Genomic DNA, 12229 nt, shown 5'->3' with positions numbered 1-12229 from the left:
TCACTGCTACTCTAATAATTTTTTTAACCCCTAAAGCTAATTTTAACCCTAACACCCCCCATAAGTTAAATATAATTTTATTCTAACGAAATAAATTAACTCTTATTAAATAAATTATTCCTATTTAAATCTAAATACTTACCTGTAAAATAAACCCTAATATAGCTACAACATAAATTATAATTATATTATAGCTATTTTAGGATTTATATTTATTTTACAGGTAACTTTGTATTTATTTTAACCAGGTACAATAGCTATTAAATAGTTAAGAACTATTTAATAGCTAAAATAGTTAAAATAATTACAAAATTACCTGTAAAATAAATCCTAACCTAAGTTACAATTAAACCTAACACTACACTATCAATAAATTAATTAAACAACCTGCAATTATCTACAATTAAACCTAACACTACACTAGCAATAAATAAATTAAATACAATTCCTACAAATAAATACAATGAAATAAACTAACTAAAGTACAAAAAATAAAAAAGAACTAAGTTACAAAAAATAAAAAAATATTTACAAACATTAGAAAAAAATGACAACAATTTTAAACTAATTACACCTACTCTAAGCCCCCTAATAAAATAACAAAGCCCCCCAAAATGAAAAAAATGCCCTACCCTATTTTAAATTACAAAAGTTCAAAGCTCTTTTACCTTACCAGCCCTGAACAGGGCCCTTTGCGGGGCATGCCCCAAAGAATTCAGCTCTTTTGCCTGTAAAAAAAAACATACAATACCCCCCCAACATTACAACCCACCACCCACATACCCCTAATCTAACCCAAACCCCCCTTAAATAAACCTAACACTAAGCCCCTGAAGATCTTCCTACCTTGTCTTCACCTCGCCGGGTATCACACCGATCCGTCCTGGCTCCAAAATCTTCATCCAAGCCCAAGCGGGGGCTAGACATCCATCATCCGGCGGCTGAAGAGGTCCAGAAGAGGCTCCAAAGTCTTCATCCTATCCGGGAAGAAGAGGCGATCCGGACCGGCAACCATCTTAATCCAACCGGCATCTTCTATCTTCATCGGTTCCGATCAGCCAATAGAATGCGAGCTCAATCTGATTGGCTGATTGGATCAGCCAATCGGATTGAACTTGATTCTGATTGGCTGATTCCATCAGCAAATCAGAATATTCCTACCTTAATTCCGAATCCTATCAGCCAATCGGAATTCGAGGGACGCCATCTTGGATGACGTCATTTAAAGGAACCGTCGGCGTCGGTTGAAGAGGATGTTCCGCGTCGGTTGGAAAGAAGATGGCTCCGCTCCGCTCCAGAAGAAAGAAGATTTAAGATGCGGCTTGATAGAAGACTTCATCCCAATGATGGACTTCCAACTTCAGCCGATGATGGATTTCTTCAGCCGCCGCTTGGATCCAGACTTCAGCCCGAGGATGGATGTCACTCTTCAGCCCCCCGCTTGGGCTTGGATCAAGACATCAGAGGCTCTTCTGGACAGATCGGGACCCGGTGAGGTGAAGACAAGGTAAGGAGATCTTCAGGGGCTTAGTGTTAGGTTTATTTAAGGGGGGTTTGGGTTAGATTAGGGGTATGTGGGTGGTGGGTTGTAATGTTGGGGGGAGGGTATTGTATGTGGTTTTTTTACAGGCAAAAGAGCTGAATTCTTTGGGGCATGCCCCGCAAAGGGCCTTGTTCAGGGCTGGTAAGGTAAAAGAGCTTTGAACTTTTTTAATTTAGAATAGGGTAGGACATTTTTTATTTTGGGGGGCTTTGCTATTTTATTAGGGGGCTTAGAGAAGGTGTAATTAGTTTAAAATTGTTGTAATATTTTTCTGATGTTTGTAAATATTTTTTTATTTTTTTGTAACTTAGTTATTTTTTATTTTTTGTACTTTAGTTAGTTTATTTCATTGTATTTATTTGTAGATATTGTATTTAATTAATTTATTGATAGTGTAGTGTTAGGTTTCATTGTAACTTAGGTTAGGATTTATTTTACAGGTAATTTTGTAATTATTTTAACTATTTTAGCTATTAAATAGTTCTTAACTATTTAATAGCTATTGTACCTGGTTAAAATAAATACAAAGTTGCCTGTAAAATAAATCTAAATCCTAAAATAGCTATAATATAATTATAATTTATATTGTAGCTATATTAAGATTTATTTTACAGGTAAGTATTTAGCTTTAAATAGGAATAATTTATTTAATAAGAGTTATTTAATTTTGTTAGATTTAAATTATATTTAATTTAGGGGGGTGTTAGTGTTAGGGTTAGACTTAGCTTTAGGGGTTAATACATTTATTAGAATAGCGGTGAGCTCCAGTCGGCAGATTAGGGGTTAATGTTTGAAGTTAGGTGTCGGCGATGTTAGGGAGGGCAGATTAGGGGTTAATACTATTTATTATAGGGTTAGTGAGGCGGATTAGGGGTTAATAACTTTATTATAATAGCGGTGCGGTCCGCTCGGCAGATTAGGGGTTAATAAGTGTAGGCAGGTGGAGGCGACGTTGTGGGGGGCAGATTAGGGGTTAATAAATATAATATAGGGGTCGGCGGTGTTAGGGGCAGCAGATTAGGGGTACATAGGGATAATGTAAGTAGCGGCGGTTTACGGAGCGGCAGATTAGGGGTTAATAAAAATATACAGGGGTCATCGATAGCGGGGGCGCCAGAAAAGGGGTTAATAAGTGTAAGGTTAGGGGTGTTTAGACTCGGGGTACATGTTAGAGTGTTAGGTGCAGACGTAGGAAGTGTTTCCCCATAGCAAACAATGGGGCTGCGTTAGGAGCTGAACGCGGCTTTTTTGCAGGTGTTAGGTTTTTTTTCAGCTCAAACAGCCCCATTGTTTTCTATGGGGGAATCGTGCACGAGCACGTTTTTGAAGCTGGCCGCGTCCGTAAGCAACGCTGGTATCGAGAGTTGAAGTTGCGTTAAATATGCTCTGCGCTCCTTTTTTGGAGCCTTACGCAGCCATTCTGTGAACTCTCAATACCAGCGGTATTTAAAAGGTGCGGCCAGAAAAAAGCCAGCGTTAGCTACGCACCCCTTTGGCCGCAGAAATCTAAATCTAGGCGTAAGAGTCCAGCAGTTTGTAGATCACCTTCTTAAGAGCTGACTACAACAGTGCAACTCTTGGCAGGGCCCTCTACCCTATAATTGTTTTGTTGTACTCCCCCTTTGTTTATAGCGCTGCGGAATCTGTTGGCGCTCTACAAATAACCGATAATAATAATAATAATAATAATAATAATAATAATAATAGAGGAGAGTTAACTCAATACAGATTTTTTTTTTTATGTTTTATATTGGGTTTAAGGATTCCTTGAGGTTGTAGTAAAGAGTTCACATTTGGTCAAGGCACATGCTATGAAAATATTTTAACCTGGGCATTGTGGCTAGCAGAGCATAAAAGCAACAGACATTGTATACTGCCACGATTATGGTATATTAGCTCCCATAGAAAGTAATGGCTTTTAATACTTAATAACTGTCACAATGCATCACTGATGTTTTGAGCACGTATCTGCTGATCTGAACAGGTTATTTAACATGCTGTGATCAATAGCAATAAGCATAGAAACTGAGTCATACTTTTTTTTAGAAATTACATGCATAGGAAAATGACTTTGCAAAACATGTAAATATAAATTAAAGCTATGTTAATATCTAAGTATAAATGAAAACAAACTGCAGAATTCACTCGCAAAACTAAACAAAGAGTTAAACATTCAGCATTATGATGCTAAAAAAATATATTTTTTCTTTCAGTACTGAAAGTATTATTGCAATGCTTAATACTGTAATCAAACTGTAGTTTAAATCCCAATTACTGCCGGCAATCAGAAATCATTCCAATGAGATGTGACAAAGCTTAATATCACTGACCTTTTACATCAGATTCCTGCCATATTGATTATAGTGACAGCTGTTAAATACATTATCATCCATTTATATGGTATTTCACTAACAAGTCTTGTAGAAAAATAATATTGAAATGCAGAGATCAGATTCTCTAATTTTAGATTTAGATGTATGTTATAAAAGCTACACACATCCATTAGATCTGTGATTTAAGTAATTATTGATAAACACAAAAGGCTCGATCCGCTAAAAATCGTCGCTCTCAAAAGCTGGCAACGCCAATATTTGCGCTGGTTTGGTATCCTATATACGGCGTAACCTAGAATTACGCGCGTATATTTCTGCCGTCGCCCGTAGTTTTTTGGGCCATAGGCAGGTATACCAAACCAGCGCAGTTTGGTATCCAATATACAGCGTAAGGGCTTACGTGGCGAAAATGGAGAAATCTTACTCCATTTTCACCTCGCCACAAAAAGCAGCCGTAAGAAGCCTAACGCTGACTTTTGGAGCCCCGTAACTCTCTAAACTAGCTGCTAAATAAACCTAACACCTAACGCATGCGCAATGTCTATCTACCTGTCAACCGCGATCTGCTAAATAAAACCTTACACCTAACGCATGCGCAATGTCTATCTCCCTGTCAACCGCGATCCCCCGCCGCAATCCCTAATAAAGTATTTAACCCTTAAACCGCCCCCATCTACATAAACTAATCCCCTACTGTGAGCCCCTAAAAGCGCCACCATCTAACTGATCTATCCCCTAATGTGAACCCCTTACACCGCCGCCATCTACCTTATCTATCCTCTAATCTGACTCCTTACACCGCCGCCATCTACTTTATCTATCCCCTAAACTGACCCCTTACACCGCCGCCATCTACTTTATCTATCCCCTAATCTGACCCCTTACACCGCCGCCACCTATATAAAAATTATTACCCCATAATCTAATCCCCCTATACCGCCGCAAGCTATATTAATATTATTAACCCCTAATCTAATATCCCTAAAGTAATACGCTCTATTACCAGCCCTTAAAAGGGCCTTTTGCGGGGCTTTGCCCCAAAGTAAACAGCTCTTTTGCCCTATAACCTGCCCTCCCTACACCGCCGTCACCTATATTAATAGTATTAACCCCTAATGTAAGCCCCTTACACCGCCGCCATCTATATTACAATTATTAACCCCTAATTTAATCTACCTACCCCGCCGCCAGCTATATTATCTATATTAACCCTAAGTATATTATAGTTAATATAGTTATTACATTATTTATATTAACTATATTAACTCTATCTAAACCTAACACCCCTAACTAAATTCTTATTAAATAAATCTAATTCATATTATTAACTAAATTATTCCTATTTAAATCTAAATACTTACCTATAAAATAAACCCTAAGATAGCTACAATATAATTAATAATTACATTGTAGTTATGTTAGGGTTTATATTTATTTTACAGGTAAATTGTTAATTATTTTAACTAGGTATAATAGCTATTAAATGGTTATTAACCCCTGGATAAATACAAATATTTGTTGCCACAACTCATACACCATACTTCATTTCACAGAATCGTCATTAGACGACCAACGTATAACATAATCTACCACAGGTTCTTGATCAAGAACGTTAACACTAATACTATTAACATTAACATTGACATTATTAACAATCGCTATTTGGATTTGATGTGCATTACATCTGCTTTTTATACATCTGCTTTATATATATTATCTTTTAAGGAAACGTCTCTGTATTAACATCAGTGTTTTTAACCTGTAAAACAAGTTAAAGAATCTTACATGCTGCATATCTTTAGCGACTATATATAAAATATACTACTAGTATACTTGCTATATTCAATGTGTTTTAGGAGTTAATTCATTTAAAGTGTTATAGAAGTTAATGTTTTAATCGCTGACATTTATGGAATATCTGGCGATTACTACGCAAACTGCCATTTGAAGTTTCATGACTTTGTTTTTATAATACGTTTCTATATTAAGAAGTTCATAGAATACATCAATTTTTTTCTAGTAAAACTATTTTAAAACAATATCTGAATACATCGTATTATTTTCATCATTATCATGTCCTATATATGTGGTTAGAATACCATCAATAATACACTTTATTAGTATAACTATAAATAAGAGCACATATCAGATTTGATTTTATTAAGCCCACACATTCATATGGACCACGACATAATAGTATAAGTTTAGAGTGACATACACTGACAGAAATTGAGATAATAATCTCACATACTATTAGAAATATCTAATACACCCCAATCAAAGATTGGTTTTAATTTTATTTTATTTTTATTTTTATTTTTATTTAATTCACAATACTATCCTTTTCACAACTAATACCAATCAAAGATTGGTTCACATCTTATACATTTAAACACAATCCTACTCAGAGCTCACACCAGAGCGCTCCCCTCCCCCAACTTAGTTTGTTTTTCAATATATCTGATTTTGGGACAGATCAGATTTAGGGGCAGCATAGTTGAGTCAGATATAGTATCTCCATGCACTATTTGCAGTAATTTGTTACAACCTCCCGTTTGGTAGATACTATATCAGATATGGATATTTTCAATTTGAGAGAAAATTTATTATCAGAAATTTGCAATAATACCACCAATACCAATCCAGACATAAGTACAATGGATTTAAAGAAGAAATTATTGTACTAGAAAACATAATGACTAAAGAAATCAAACAAAAAGTTTAAATAATATTCATGGAAAAATATATAAATTGCAATATGGTCCCAAGAGGCCTTAGATTAAAGAAAAATTGCACATTTGATCTAGAGGATGATCATGAAAATGAATGGTGCAATATCCTAGAGAAAGCATCATTAGATCTGATGCAAGTAATCATTAAAGCCCGCACTAGGACATTAGAAAATTAATGTATCAAGATAAACCAATTTAAAGAAACATTAAAACCGTATAGTGAAGACCCCAAATTTAAAGAAAGACAACAAATAATAATTAAAAATATGAAGGATCTCAGTAGCAGTATTAATCAGAGCAAAGAGAGAAAATTGGATAGGGATGAAAGTGACTATAACAAAAACACTATAGAAAATAGAGAACACCAAACAGAGCTTAGAGAAAATAAAAAAAAACAAGATTGATAAGGTTAATGAAGAAGGAGAGATGGAAACAATAGAGATAACTGAAAGTATCAATAAAAATGGGAACAATGATCTGTTTAAAAAAAACAATAAAAAAATCTCAGAATTCAACAAATAGTAATTCATATAAATACAATACTAACAGTAAAACAGCCTTTGATGAGTATCATCAGCACGACACCTGGACAAATAGAGATAAATATTATCCAAAAACAGCTGAAAATAACCATAGATATTACTATAATAGAGATTATACATCTTATGGAAAAAGAAAAGTTCCAGATCAAAGAGATAGAAGAGACTTTAATAGAAGACAATCCCCAGATCGAAGAGAGTTAAGACATTACAATTAGTGATGTCGCGAACCTAAAATTTTCGGTTCGCGGACCGCGGACTCGAACTTCCGGTATTGTTCGCGAACGCGCGAACCACGCGAACCGCCATTGAATTCAATAGGCAGGCGAACTTTAAAACCTACAAGGACTCTTTCTGGCCACAATAGTGATGGAAAAGTTGTTTCAAGGGTCCTAACACCTGGACTGTTGCATGCTGGAGGGGGATCCCTGTCAAAACTCCCATGGAAAATTACATAGTTGATGCAGAGTCTGCTTTTAAGCCATAATGGGTCTAAATCAACTAACATTCCCAAAGTGGCTGTCTCAAAACATCCCGGACAGAAGATAGATTGATAGTGATAGATAGGATAGATAGATATACATAGATTGATAGTTAGATAGAATCGATAGAAGAGAAATAGATATATTTGTTAGATATATAATTACCCTAATAAATTCTAATAACCAAACATGCGTTCTTGGACCCAACTAGCTTGTGTCAATTAGTACTTTTCTTAGCACTTTAATCCCTGTTCCCCCCCCCCTATCGTGGGAGTTCTATATGGCCTGCCAGATTACCCTGAAAAATTATAATAATAAGACATGTGGTCTGCTACCTATTTTAACGAGGTTGTGTTTTAAGTACTACCATTCTTAGCACTTTAATCTCTGTAACTCCCCCTATTTGGTGAGGTCTATACGGCCTGGATGATTACCCATACAAAATATAATAATAAGACATCTGCTCTTGGTCTGCGACCCATGGTAACTATGTTGTGTTAATTAGTAATGTCCTTCGCATTTTAATAGCTGTTACTCATACTCACCCTATCGGTGGAGGTCTATATGGCCTGCATGATTACCCTTACAAAATATAACAACCAAACATATGCTCTGTGACCCATGGTAAGTAGGTTGTGTTATGTAGTACTGTTCTTTGCATTTTCATACCTGTTACAACACCAAATGGTGGCAGGTCTATCTGTCCTTCATGATTAGCTGCACCCAAACCCCCCAAAAAAGCCGAGTGGTCTTAGACTAACACCCATGGCTAACTCTGTTGTTTCAATTAGTACTATTCTTAGCACTTTCATCCCTGTTACGGGCGGTCTACATGGCCATCATGATTAGCCGAACAAAATACTACAATCCAACCTTTGCTCAGTCTTCATAGGCCCTTCATTGTCTGTATTTTGATAGTACAGTTCTTATTATTTTTATAGCTGATACAACACCGAATGTTGTCAGCTCTATATGGCCTGCATGATTAGCTGCACCCAATACAAAAATAAATCCAAGCGGTCTTGGATTAACACCCATGGCTAACTCTGTTGTTTCAAGTAGTACTATTCTTAGCACTTTCATCTCATCATCCCTGTTACTTCCAGGACTCTCGGTGGTGGTGGTCTACATGGCCATCATGATTAGCCTAACCAAATACTACAATCCAACCTTGGCCCAGTCTTCCTAAGGCCCTTCATTGGCTGTATTTTGGTAGTACTGTTCTTATTAGTTTAATAGCTGATACGACACCGAATGTTGTCAGCTCTATATGGCCTGCATGAATAGCCGCACCCAAAGCCAAAAAAAAGCCAAGCGGTTTTGCACTAACACCCATGGCTAACTCTGTTGTTTCAAGTTCTACTATTCTTAGCTCTTTCATCTCATCATCCCTGTTACTTCCAGGACTCTCGGTGGTGGTGGTCTACATGGCTACAAGATTTTTTTAATTATAATTAGTAACTATACTGTGACAAAAAAATTAGGATTGGTGTAAATAGTTGGCAAGACGGCCTGGCACAAAAGGATGGCAGGCAGGAGGGAGATGCAATTCAAGGACACTAGGAGACTGATTACTGACAGTCTAAACAGTGATGATTGACAATTTTTGCAATACTGTTAACAGAAATATGATTGCTGACAACAATTGGCTAGGTAGGGGCCTGGCTCACAGCAGGCTGCAAGGCAGGAGGAAAGTGCGTTTCAATGGTACCAGCAAACTGACGATTCAAATCACAGCAACTATTACCAAAAATTTTAATTTTTAATTATTAGAATACTGTCACAACAAATATGATTGGTGTAAATATTTTTTAAGTAGGCCTGGCACACAGGCTTGGAAGGCTGTAGAAAAGTGCAATTCAAAGGCACGAGCAAACTGAGGGTTAAGATCAACACTAAAAAATTTTTTTATTTAAATTAATAACTATACTGTCTGACTGTGACAACAATTATGATTGGTGTAAATAGTTGGCTAGACGGCCTGGCACAAAAGGCTGGCAGTGGCAGGCAGGAGGTAAATTAAATTCAATGGCCCTAGGAGACTGAATATTTGCAGTCCAAAAAATTATGATTTTGTTTATTTTTATTACTGTTACAAGAATTGTGATTGGTGCCACTAATTGGCTACTTGGGCCTGGCAGACAGGCTGGCAGATATGAGTCGTGGATGGTAGGTAGGGCAGTAATTGAACACAGTATGCTGTGTAAGTGACAAAAACACAGGACTGATAGAAAATTAAGTTACATTACACTAGCAAAATATTTTAAAATTTTAGATTTTAATATTAAAATTATGTTAAGAAGTGCAATGCACATATGACTCTATGAGTGGTTGCACTGGCTGGCTGCTACGTAGGGCAGCAATTATAACAACAGTATGCTGTGTAAGTCAGATAGACAGTTAGACACAGGCCTGATAGAAAATACAATTAGATTACACTAGCATAATGATTTAAAGACTTTTTTTTGGAAATTTTAAGATAAAGGTTAAGCACATACATATGAGTCGTGGCTGATAGCCTTGGAAGGGCAGCTATTAAAAACAGTAGGCTATGTATGTCGGATACACACACGCCTGATAGAAAATACTATTAGATTACACTAGAAAAATGATTGAAATTATTTTTTGGGGGGGGAAATTAAAAAAAGGTTAAACACATATGAGTCGTGGCTCATAGACTAGGGAGGGCAGCAAGTAAACACAGTAGGCTCTCTATGTCAGCAAAACACACAGGCCGGATAGAAAATTAGATTTGATTACACTAGCAAACAAATTTAAACTTTTTTTTTTTTATATTAAAATTAAGGTGAAAGAAAAATAGATATGAGTGCTGGGTGGCTGCCTGGCACAGACCAATTAACCAAAAGACTGAAAAAAAAGAGGTATATTAATGCTGAGTGAGCCTGACAGACACAGGCATGATAGTAAATGTAATTAGATTACACTAGAAAAATATTTTTTTGTGTTTTTTTTTTAAATTAAAAATAATGTTATAAACGGATATTAACACTGCTGGCTGCTGGCTGGCACAGAGCAATGAACCAGAGTATATGCTGTGTGACACTGGCCTGATAGAAAATGAAAAAAAATTACACTAGAAAAATAATTATATTTTTGGGTTAGTTAAATTTAAACTTGTTAGGGAGATATCAGTGGTGGCAGTAGTCACAGCATATGTTGTGAGCCTTAAACACACAGCTGAAAGCCAGGCAAATGCTAATAAAAAAACAAAAAAAACAAAAAAAAAAAACGGCACGAAATATAGCCCTAAAAAGGGCTTTTTGGGGTGCTGTGCTTGCAGCAGAGATGAGTGGAGTCCTTCTGGACTGTAAATACACTAGCCTAGCTATGTTTTTACTATTAATGTCAGGAGTGAAAACACAACACATCCTCTCATTAAAAAAGCAAGGTCATTATGAGTCTAAAATGGCGGATTCCGAGTAGCTGGGAGTGTCTGTGAGGGAGTGTCTGATGTTGATTGGCTCTAATGTGTCAGGCGGCTGTGACATAAAGGGTCAAAGTTTCCACAATGATGACACATAGGGGCGGATCGAACATCGCCATTTGTTCACCCACAAACGGCAACGCGAACAAGCTATGTTCGCTGTGAACCGTTCGCGGGCGAACAGTTCGGGACATCACTAATTACAATCAGACTCAAGATTGGGATAAAAGAAAACAAATGGAGAGACCCTATTATAGACAAAATAGAGGGAATTACACTACAAACTGGAGAAACAGAGAGGAATATAATAATAATTGGGAAAAAAGAAATTATTGGAGAAGACCAATATACAATACAGACACATATTTCCAGAGAAATGAAAGACAGAGACACTTGTATCCCAGAGAACATAATATAGATCAAGATAGATACTATCATAAATCTGGAGGATATAATTACAATCATGATAGACAAAATTACAATCATGACAGGCAAAATTATAACCAACATAACACAAATGGACACTATAGACATAATTATGACAACACATACAAAGATATAGAAACAAAAAACAGATATGAGATATTAGAGACTACAAATGATAATATTAACGAAAATAATCATTTTTTAGAGAAAGGACAAGAAAAACCATCCACTTAAAAAAACATCCAGTTAGAGAACAGAGAGAGATTAAAAAATCAAAAGAGAAGAAGGCCAGAGGCTGTAGAGGAAGAGGGGGAGTGTAGGGTTACTTCTTTTGTTCCTTAGCTCTGCTCTGGCTGATAAGGGTGCGGCACACGTTTTCTTCAGGGCCCTGGGGTGACCACTGAAATCACACACACATGCAACTGAGTGTTTTCACAAGAGTCCCCTTTATTTGAAGAACACACAAAGAATTTATAGTGATGTATACGTCATACATGAGGTCACAGGAAATATATAAAAAACGTAGTTAACTTCACATCTGCATAAGGGGCCCACATACATACATATACATACACACATACATACATACACACATATATACCCATCATTCCCCTCTTTGATCACATCGTGATCACATAACCTGTAATGTTCCTACAATATAAACTATCTGGGTCTACCTCTAATTAAATTTTGCAGTTGAACTTTTTCTGCATCTTGTATCATACCTGA

The sequence above is a fragment of the Bombina bombina genome, chromosome 3, assembly GCF_027579735.1.
Source record: "Bombina bombina isolate aBomBom1 chromosome 3, aBomBom1.pri, whole genome shotgun sequence".
Lineage (NCBI taxonomy): Eukaryota > Metazoa > Chordata > Amphibia > Anura > Bombinatoridae > Bombina > Bombina bombina.
Note: the sequence above shows the minus strand (reverse complement) of the source record.